General features: G+C 36.6%; 1 pseudogene; it reads right to left on the reverse strand.

Moving 5' to 3' along the window:
- Positions 1-7997: 7997 nt before the first annotated feature.
- LOC144374681 (ankyrin repeat domain-containing protein 34B-like) lies at positions 7998-10334 on the reverse strand (annotated as a pseudogene).
- Between the last annotated feature and the right edge of the window lie 802 nt (positions 10335-11136).

Here is an 11136-nt window from a genome sequence, read left to right on the forward strand (position 1 = left end):
TACAACTAAAAAAAATTTTAAAAATGAATGTTCATAACAACTATATTTTTAGCCAAAAATAAACTAGAAACAACCAACTTTCCATCAATTAGAAGATTGCTAAATGGCAAAATCACTAAAAATGTTTGAACTACTGATACGTAAAACAAAAAGAGTAAATATTAAAAACATGCAAAAGGAACAGTTTACATGAGCCACATAGTATAAGCATCCATTTATATGAAGTTCAAAAAGAGCCCAGACCAGTATATTGGGATAGAAGTCAGAACAGTGGTTACCCATGGGCATGGGTAGGTTATTTTCTAAGATGAGGCATATGGGAATGTTTGGGGGTTGATGAAAATGTTCTGTATCTTGTTCTTGTGGTTATTTCAATGTTTATGTAGTCAAAAAATTATTGAACTGTACATTTTACTGTATGTAAATTATATATATGAATTTCATGTGGAAAGATGTTACAATCTATCTTGGCAGGTTGTAAAATAACATTATGGTATCATACTATTTATGTAAAATTGTATGTATTTATATTTATAGAAAAATTTTGGAAAGAAGTTCAAACACGAAAATAGGTAAATGGTTAAGTATTAACTATTTGTCCCTTCTCTAGTTCTCCAGTCTAACGTATTGAAATCCCAAAGCCTCCAAATGCTATTGCCCAAGACTGGCAGAGCAACCCTAACCCTAACTCTGATAAGATATTCATTCAGTTGTTCAAAAATTCAGAATGACTAACTTATGCTATGTGCATGATTTTAGTCAGTTATTTCCCTGATGTGACCAAAAGACCTGACAAGAATAATTAGAGGAGAAAAAGTCTACTTTAGGACTCACAGTTTCAGAAGTCTTAGACCATCTCCTGCCGACTTTTTTTATTTGGAACCCCAGGTGAGGCAGAATATCATGGTGGAAGAGTATAGGGGAGGAAAGCAGCTAGGAACATGACATCAGGAAACAGAGCAAGCTCCACTCTTCAGGGACAGAATATATACCCCAAAGTCACGCCCTCAATGACCCGCCTCCTCCAACCATACCCTACTTGCCGACATTCACCACCCAGTTAATCCCTACTAGGTACTAATGCACTAATTAGGATAAGACTCTCATAACTGAATCATTTTGCATTGTCTCATATGTGAGCTTTTGGGGAACATCTAAAATATCTAAACCATAAGAGCATATATGAGTATATCACAATTAATTTTGTAGAACTATTACACACCAATTTAAAAATAATGAATAATAGAAGGAAGACCAATAGAGCAGAGGAAGGGAATCAGGGGAGGGGGTAAGTGAGCAAGGTATTAAAATAGAACAAATGATGTTATATGCATTTATGAATATGTCAAAATGAATTCCACTGTTATGTATGAATATAATGAACTAATAAAAAATTAAAGAGAAGCACAGTTGATTTTGGCCCTGTAAGAGTGATAGAATTGCTAATTATTCAAATATGTACTAATTTATCCAGTGGGAAATTATTAAAAGTAATTTGGAACCGTTTGCTTATTTGCTAAGATTTTGGTTCTTTACACACACACACACACACACACACACACACACACACACACACACACCCATATTTAATTGGATATCTAGTGAATATATAGAAAAATGCTCTCTAACTTCATTAACTAAGATGTAAGTCTACCTAGTAGGAGCTTATAACCTACTTATAGTCATACAGTCATGAATCAATGCAAGAAAAATGACAGTAGTGTAAAGAAATTTTTTCTATAGAAAATGAGAGGATAATGAATAAGTGGAGCCAAGAACAGCTGATAATGAGGTCTTCAAGTAGTAGGGAGGGATCCTAGGAAGCTCTGGGGACCTCAGCAGCAGGAGTTCAGGGTATAGTGTTTGAGTAGCCCAATCAATGTCAGCCTTCTACTTGCTGTAATTACTTCCCTCCCCTCTTTATACCCACCATCCTTTAGTCTGGGCACCAGTCACCTGTTTTATTTTTTTAATGAGAATCCCATGAATCCTCCCAGCTCAGTAGGAATTCTGAGGAAGGAAAGAAACAGGCATCAAATCTCTCTGTCTGATGTGCTAAGGTTCCTAACCTAAGGAGCTTATGTTCTAATAGGGAGAGAGAGAGAGAGAGAGAGATGGGAATGATGAGTTGCACACTTGCTAAAACTCCTCAGATCTGGGTGTGGTGAGAGCCTGAAGGAGACAGCAGGGAGGGCACACTTGGGCTGTGTGTTGAAAGATGAATTGGGTTCACTCATAGGAAGGGCCTTGCAGTCGGAGGGGGCACACCAGCCAGTGGGGAAGATACTGATCTGACATAGACATTTTTAAAAATTACCTGTGGCATACTAGACTCTGAGGCAGGGCCTGCATTCCTTTTCTGTACTAAACTTTGTATCTTTTGTCTTAAACAGTGGGAGGCATTGCACCTTTCTTTTTAATATTTATTTTTCAGTTGTAGTTGGACACAATACCTTTATTTATTTTTATGTGGTGCTGAGAATCGAACCCAGGGCCTCACACCACACATGCTAGGTGACCGTTCTGCTGAGCCACAACCCCATCCCCCCCATTCCCCCCAAGCCCAGCCCTGCACCTTTTAAGTAGAGAAAGGTTATAATCAATTTTGAGTGTTAGAAAAGTGATCAGAGTGACAGAGGAGGAGAGAGACAAATTAGGAGACTCAGGATTCTCAAAAGTGAGAGAAGATGAAGGACAGAATTATGATGGAAGCAGAGGGGGATGGAGAAGCTCAACAGATAGAGGAAAAGCTAAAAAGGAAGAATTCTACAAAGCTTAAAACTAGTCAAATGAGTATGGGGGAGAGGGAGGGGTCTAGCGTTTTTAGGTTGTATGTCAGAAGATCAGGTGATGCCACTGAACCCAAATAGAAAAGAGGCCAGGGTGTAGCTTTATTTCTCAGTAGCTCACTGATTTTTCTACTTCATACCAACTTTGGGAAGAGGGGGAATGAAAACTCCATCTGCCTGATTCTGAACTTATCTTCCATTTTAAGAAAGATTTTTCTAAAAAAATTAATCCTATCAGTTTTTTTAAATACCATCTTCCCTGCTCTCCCCACTGTGTATATACTTCTCCCCACCTAAGTAATTTTTACTTTACTACATATTTAAATTATTTCCTAATTATTGCGGTTTGGACATGAGGTATCCCCCAAAGCTCATGGATGAGTAGATGCAGGGACATTCAGAGGGGACATTATTAGATTAATTTAGTGATTGATCCATTTGATGAATTAATGATTTGAATGGATTAATAGGTGATACTGTAGGCTGATAGGGCATGGCTGAGGAAGTAGGTCATGGGGGCATGGACTTGGGGACTATATTATGTCTGGCTTCTTTTACTTTAAAGCTGTCTCCGCTTCCTGGCTGTCATCAACTGGGCAGCTTCCTGCACCATGCCCTTTCATCTTGATGTTCTGCCTCATCTTGGGCCCAGAGCAATGGAATCATCTGACCATGGACTAAACCTCTAAACCATGAACCAAAATAAGTTTTTCATCTTCTAAGTTGTTCTTGTCAGGTCTTTTGGTCATAGCACTGAAAAGTTGATTAACATAGTAATCTTAATAAAGCTACCCACATGGTCCCATGATTGGAGGGAAAGAAAGCAGGCAGGCTAGAAGGGCTCCTAGCCTCCTGTCCTCTTAAGGAGGTTGCTTATGTTCCTGTCTTGCTACAAGTACCAATCGGACTCACCTGGTGACTGAACTGTCCTGGATCCGTCTTGCTGGTGCTGCAAAAGCTTCAATAAGGCTAGTCATTGTCCCTTTCTTCTTAATCCCTTCTGTGGAATGAAAGAAGAACAGTTTTGGAAATTTAATTGAAATTTTGTTTGTAAAAGTCTGTTGCTACTTTTGTCAATTCAAGGGCCAATTAAAACAACAACAACAAATGCTTTCAATGTGTAGGTGTAGCTCAGTGGTAGACTTGCCTAGCATGCATGATGCCCATACAGTCCCCATATAGTAAAAAATAAAAAAGAAACAGCAAACCAAGCAACCTCTGTGTTAGAGTAGAGGGCTTGTGCTCTTCACAGAACCTGTTGAGCTCTGCTTCCAAGCTGGGGCTCCTTCAAGGATTCTTCCATGACTTCCCCAGACAGAGGTGGACTTCTGCTGCTGCTGACAGTTTTGTGTAGGGACTGATAGTTGAAAAAGTGTGTGGTGGTGTGCCCCAACCCTGCGGGTTCTGAGGACTTGAGGATGGTGTTAATGGGGTTGTGATAGTTCATGTTTACCACAGGACATGATAACAGAAGAAGCCCCTGTGTGTGCCTCAGATTCCATCCACATTCCTTCTATCTCTGATTTTGTAGTTCTGAGAATCACTCCAACTAACACTATGACCCCTTTTGGAAAGGAATCCAGAGTGAGTAGTGGAAGAAGTATCATTATGTCCTTTGGTAGAAGTGTTTTTCCCTTGGATGCCAAAGGAAATTTCTTTTCAAATTGACAGGAAGCCCCTTTGAATTGAAATATTTTGCCTGGCAATCAAAATTTGTGCCATTATAATCAACGCTTGATAAACACAAAAATATGGCTAAAAAGTCTTGTGGTGATTGAAATCCCCAAATCTATTTTTGACAATTAGTTTTCAACTTGTCCCAACTTTACATAATGCTATTAATAAGAAAAGGCTATCTCAAAGAACCTTCTGGTTGAAAGGACTTTATAGAATCTCTTTTGTCAAATGTCTGATCAACATCCTCTCTGCTTATTTCTAGAAATGGCAGTTCACATCTTTCTAGAACAGGCTTTTCCATAGAAAGAGAGTTTTGAGTAGCAAAACAAGGGAACTGAAATGTTTCTGTAACTTCATTTTCTGGTCCTAGTTTGTTTTTATCTGGAGGATTCTGGACTAAGTCAATCATCAGTCCTTAGAGTATTGTAGGCCAACTCGCTCATTTCAGCTGAGTCCTTTTATCTATAGGCTAAACAACACTAATTATTCAACCTATTTAAAACACTTCAGGGTAGGTGATGGTGCACACCTATGATCCCAGCAACTTCAGAGGCTGAGACAGGAGGATCAGAAGCTCAAGGTCAGCCTCAGCAATTTAAGGTGTCCCTAAATAACTAATTCTCTCTCTCTCTCTCTCTCTCTCTCTCTCTATATATATATATATATATATATATATATATATATATATATATATATATATATATATATGTCTGGGGAGGTGGCTCTGTAGTAACCTCAGTTGAAAAGAGCCCTGGATTAAATCTCTAGTACTAAACAAAAAACAAAAACAAAACAAAAAAGTTCCTTTACCATCTTTTTCATTTTCTTGTGTATATACTTTGGTTTAAGATTTGATATCTTGAATTAAAACCACTGTTTCAGATATGACCTATGAGTGCAGAATCAGTAGAAGGCACTGATTAATCTTTTAATAACATAGTCTTATCCCTGTTGGCAATCCCAAACATACTTGAATTATATTAAGCTAGGAGTTAAATAAGTGTCATATTTTTCCCTCATTAATTGTCAATCATCTTAATCTTATGCAACTGATTTTCAAAACCTAAACATATGAGATCCATGACTATTAAGCTTTTAGGCTATTGGTTTTGTTCCAGTGTTCTAGCCAATTAAGGTTCTTTAAATTTTTTTTGTTAATGTTGTTAATTGCAACATTAACTATTCTTTCCAGTTTGTTTGTTTGTTTCCTACCTTTTAAGAATTGAAGACATTCTGTATCTGAGGCACATGTTTGTAATCCTAGCAACTCGGGAGGCTGAGGCAGGAGATCATAAGCTAGCCTTGGCAATTTAGTGAGACCCTGTCTCAAAACTTGAAAAACAAAGATTTAGAATATAGCTGAGTGGTAGAACACCTTTGGGTTCTATTTCTAGTACTGCAAAAAACAACAAAACAACCAAACAAACTGTAGAAATGGGCTGGGGTTGTAGCTCCAGTGAGTGCTTGCTCAGCACATGGGAGGCACTGGGTTCAATCCTTAGCACCACATAGAAATAAATAAATAAAGGTATTGTATCCATCTACAACTAAAAAAAAGAAAGAAAGAAAGAAAGATACTATAGACACATTCAAAGAAGGTATACAATATAAGGAGTTCTGGCACCAAAGGAGGCTATATAAACTCAAATGTTAATCTATTAAGAATTATGACTTCTCATTGGGCTAGACCCTTCTTGTTTTAATAATGTAGGTTTTGAGTTGGGCACAGTGATGTGCCTATAGTTCCAGCTATTTGGGAGGCTGAGGTAGGAGTATTGCTTGAGCCCAGGAGTTTGAAGTCAGCCTGGGTAACACACAGCAAGACCCATTTAAAAAAAAGTTTTATCATTATTCAGGTAAGAGTATCAACAAGACCCTAGGATGTTAAAGCATCAGGAAATAAAAAAAAATTAAAAAACCTGAGGAATATTCTTCTCATCACCCTCACTAGTTCATTCTCTCTCTCTCAAGTAAGCCATATGAGAATCAAATTGGATGCACATTGTCAACACTTGTCTCAGTAACTGACACTGCCTGATGCCCTCTACTGAACAATTCTTACCATTAGTGTCAGCTACATTCTTGGAAGTACCAGTCCCAAGAGATTGAAAATGGTACCTGTAAAACTAGTTAAAGAAGTACCATCAGAATTTCACATGAAATCATACTTACATAAAGTTAAAAATATAATTTAAAATAGATCTTACACACACACATAACACACACACACGTACACACTGCAAATATCTGCACATTGGTACCCACAGTATATATTCCACTTAATGGAGTGAAAAAGTCCCATGGGATCACTTTACAATTGGACTCCAAAAATCTCAGCACCTACAATGTTCTGAAGATGGCTAGCAGGTGAAAAATTCTTCCAAATATGGCCCCAAATTTTTAATCCCATAAAAATTTTGTCATGTTGGAATGAGAATATCAGATTTTTCTTGATTTTGTATTTCTTCAAAGTAACATATATGGCTGTTTCCATTGAAATTTGTAGAAATATTTATTATTAGTATTTAAGAAGTAAACATCAGCAATAATCAAAATGATATTTTAAATTTTTATTGATACCATTTTGTTTATGAACTAATCTATTTACATATTCATTTAAACTGTATCCTTACAACTTGAACACAAGCATTTTTCTTGACATTAACTCACAAAAAACATTTACCTACTTAAGAACTTCTGGTGCAATTTTAAGTTCTGAATAAAAAATATTTCTAGTGTGATGAATATTAAATTTTTCAAAACATTAAATGAAAAACCTCCCATTACTTTTTAAAATAAAAGCCACGAGACATAAATAATCACTATATACATTACAACTTGCTTTTGTCAAATTACCAAGAAGAGCATCATGCCTATTGTTAAGATCTCCCCCATTACAGAATGCAAAGCAATAATATTGTATATGACAATATTTTGGTTAGTACACTCAGGTTTTGTATAGTTTGGTTTATTCTGTTTTAGAATTGCTAGAAAAAAGTAAGTAATCTTTGTATAAACACCATACTTTAAAGTTATGTAGATAATGTAATCATTTTTAAATATTTTATAATAGTAGCATTTATCTTTTTAGAAGTTATGCATAGGTCCTAAAATACTACGTGATTAGAATGTCACACTGAGGTTATCCTTATGTATCTTTATTATATGAATGTCTAATAACTGCATGTTGAAATTAAAAGATATTGCTTAATATTGACCAAATATTTAATACATTTTGCCATTAAGTTTTTACTGGCTTTCTTAATTTTAAGTTTACCTAAACTAATCTAATAATTGGCCTTTCTTTTTTAAAATGAAGCAAGCATGATTTTCTGTTTGTGATAAATTTCAACCTTTTTTTTCCTTGTTGGTTGTTTTTTTTTTTTTCTTTTTGGAAGACAAGTATATATTGATGTAATTTAGGAAGAATGCTTTTTGAATTTTGTATTACCTTGTTATTGGAAACCTGTAGATGCTACTTCCAAAAATAACAGGAATTAAAAGATGTGGTACAAGAATGATACCATAAGACAGCAGTTGTATATAAGGTTGTTTAAAAACAACCAAAGCAAAATAAAAAGCACACAAAAAACTTGGCATAGGATATTAGTAGCTTGTAAAATCCCTGACTCTGCCAGATTGATACTGATTTAGCTGACACCAGGAATACGAGTGGCCTATTTTAACTATAGTGTTTTGACCTTTTAAATTTTTAAATTAACTCTTAACTTACCTGCAGTCAACATTTTTTTTCAGAATTTGATCTTTCTTTCTTTGTACCTTGAGTTGATTGAAGTTAGAACATTTTAGAGCTGTCATTTTCTTTTATGCTTTTTGCATTGTGGAAAATCACCTTATTTGTTGACATGAAATGGTAAATAATTATGACTTGAAAACATTGTTTCCTAATAAAAACATTCTGAAAAAATTTTTTTAAATCTTCAAAATATTGTGATTTTTCTTTGCTCATTTTTGTTTAAATGGAAAACCTGGACCACATGAAGGCTGATAAATTTTGGAAGCTTTGAGAAAAATAGCTTTCATTTTGTTTGAGAGAATTCCCTCAGCAGAAGCTGTACAATATGCATATGTTCACAGTGCTTAATTCAAAACATAATATTTTAGTCTATCTAACCACAATGGGCTAACCAATTACAAGACATAAAAGGATGGACATTTAAGCTTTCTTTTCTAGGTGTGTATTTCTCTGACACAGACATCTGAAGACAATGTGTTTTGTAGCCTTCTCTTAAAAATTTACCAATTGCTTAATTTGTTCTGTTTGCAAAGACTGTCTCCTTAACAACATTTTTTTAACTTTTTAATTCTTTAGGGAAAATAGGAACTGTTGGCATAAGCACTTTTTGACCACAAGAAAGAAGGCTGCAAATCCTATTGTTGACATTGATATCTGAGATGGGAGGGTGAGGATTTACATTTAAGGGTGGCAGAAACCCAGGCCTGGTCTGCATAATATTGTGATCTAAAGGGAAAGCTCCAGAACCCCGCCTTTCTAAAACTGCAGGATTTCTCCTGCTCAGGGGCCCTGGGGGGATGGTCTCTGACAATTATTTGGAGCCTGACAACAGTGAAGAAGATGGCAAGAGGATCTTCTTTTTTACTGTAAATGCTTTGCCATCTTCTAAAGTTGGTGGAATAAGGCCTTCGGAGAGCTGGGAATCAGAGCTGTAGTGATTTGCCCCTGAGTTTCTTTTTTGAACTATGCTTCTCAAGGTGGAGGTAAATATCGTCTGGTTAGAGTCTGGGTCCTGATCAACAGGAATTTCAGCACATGGCTGATTTCCATCTGGAAACAGAAATTGATAATTTATTTCATCATATGACATATTCCTTAAACCAGCCTGATCAAAGGTTCTGAGCAAATGCGCAGTATCTTTTACATCAATGCTTTGGTGCCTTGTGATGAATCGCTTAGAAAGTGCCAGCCCATTGGTTTTGGAGAATTCTTCCTCTGGTGTAATATCCAGGAGCTCCTCTTGCAAGGAGGCCACTCGGTTCTGGTGCTTTAATAATGGGGTACTTTTGATCCAGGCTGGACCCTGGGATAGCTTGGGCCCATTAGGGAACACTGCAGGCTTCCTCACGGGAGAGCCTGGTTCCCAGGTATCATCACTGCTTCCACAGGCCTCCCGGTCTTTAAAGCCAAAAAGCGTCAGTTCAGTTTCAGAAAAATGTGAAAGTTGCGATGAGGCTGTTTTGATGTCTATCTCAGAAGGAGTGGTGCAGGTGGCTGGGGAGTGACACCCATCGATGTCTGCAGGAGGCATGTTTAGGTACTGTTTGGTAGTGTGCCCCCCAGAGGATGATTTTGCAGTGGTTATAATGATGACCTCTTTCCCCTTTGCCTTGCAAGCACTAAGGAGAACTTTCAGGGTCTCCTTGTCTTCTGCATTTATTGCATAAACAAGAGCTGAGTAACCAGATTGGTCTTGCAAGCTGAGGTCAGCTCTGCTCTTTAGGAGCAAAGAAACAACTTCTGGACCAGCTTTTTCTAAGCAAGCGTGCATGAAGGCAGTTTTCCCAGATTTGTCCTGTATATTGGGATCGGCACTGTTTTCTAACAGGTACGTCACCATTTGGCTTTACTGACACTCTGGGGATCCACATGTTTGGTCTTACAAGCAATCATTAAAGGCGTTTCCCCAGGTCATTGCTCTCATTGATGTAGGCACCACCTTCTAGCAAAAGTCTTGTGAAGCGAAGTCGGCTCTGATGGACTGCTTTGATCAAGGAATTTCCATCACTTGAAATTTTTGTAACTTCATCCATCTTCAAAAGTCAGAAATCAATAGCTGGTTATCAAAGAAGATGAAGACCAAAAGATTAGCGGGAATCAACGTCCCAATTTACATTCATTTTGTCACTCACAATTTCTGAAATAGGTATAAAGGGGACATACATTGGATTATGTTATTAACAAATGCAGAGAAAAATCATGAATTAAAAAGTAAATTTTAGAAAAGAAATGATCTTTAGGGAATTACAAACTAAAATGTATTTTTGAAATCATCCTTGAATATTTATGATGGAATGCCAACATGTTATTCCCTAAAGCTCATTTTTAAATAATAATCCACTTATTTTTTTTTACCTGTTAAAACACATTTTTTAAATTATTTTTAGTTGTAAATGGACACATGGACACAATAGCTTTATTTCTGTGGTGCTGAGGATCAAACCCAGAGTCTCACACATGCTAGGCAAGTGCTCTACCACTAAGCTACAGCCCAGGCCTGTGGAAGGAAAAAAAAAAAAAAATATATATATATATATATATATATATATATATATATATATATAATTTTTTGGTACTCATAATATTTTTATTTTACATTTATGTGGTGCTGAGAATCAAACCCAGTGCCTCGTGCATGCTAGGCAAGCACTCTACCACTGAGCCACAACCCCAGTCCTTATTTTGTGTTTTATTTAGAAACAGGATCTCACTGAGTTGCTTAGTGCCTCACTGTTGCTAAGGCTGGCTTTGAACTCGCAATCCTTCTGCCTTTGCCTCATGAGGGACTAGAATTACAAGCATGTGCCACAGTGCCTGGCAGTGAAAAGTATTTTTAAATGAATAATAGTAAAAAGTAAATTTAAGTAAAAATGCCAATGTTCTGTATAATTGCAATTGAATCAACTAAAATAT

The sequence above is a fragment of the Ictidomys tridecemlineatus genome, unplaced genomic scaffold (assembly GCF_052094955.1).
Source record: "Ictidomys tridecemlineatus isolate mIctTri1 unplaced genomic scaffold, mIctTri1.hap1 Scaffold_82, whole genome shotgun sequence".
NCBI classification, from domain to species: Eukaryota; Metazoa; Chordata; class Mammalia; order Rodentia; family Sciuridae; genus Ictidomys; species Ictidomys tridecemlineatus.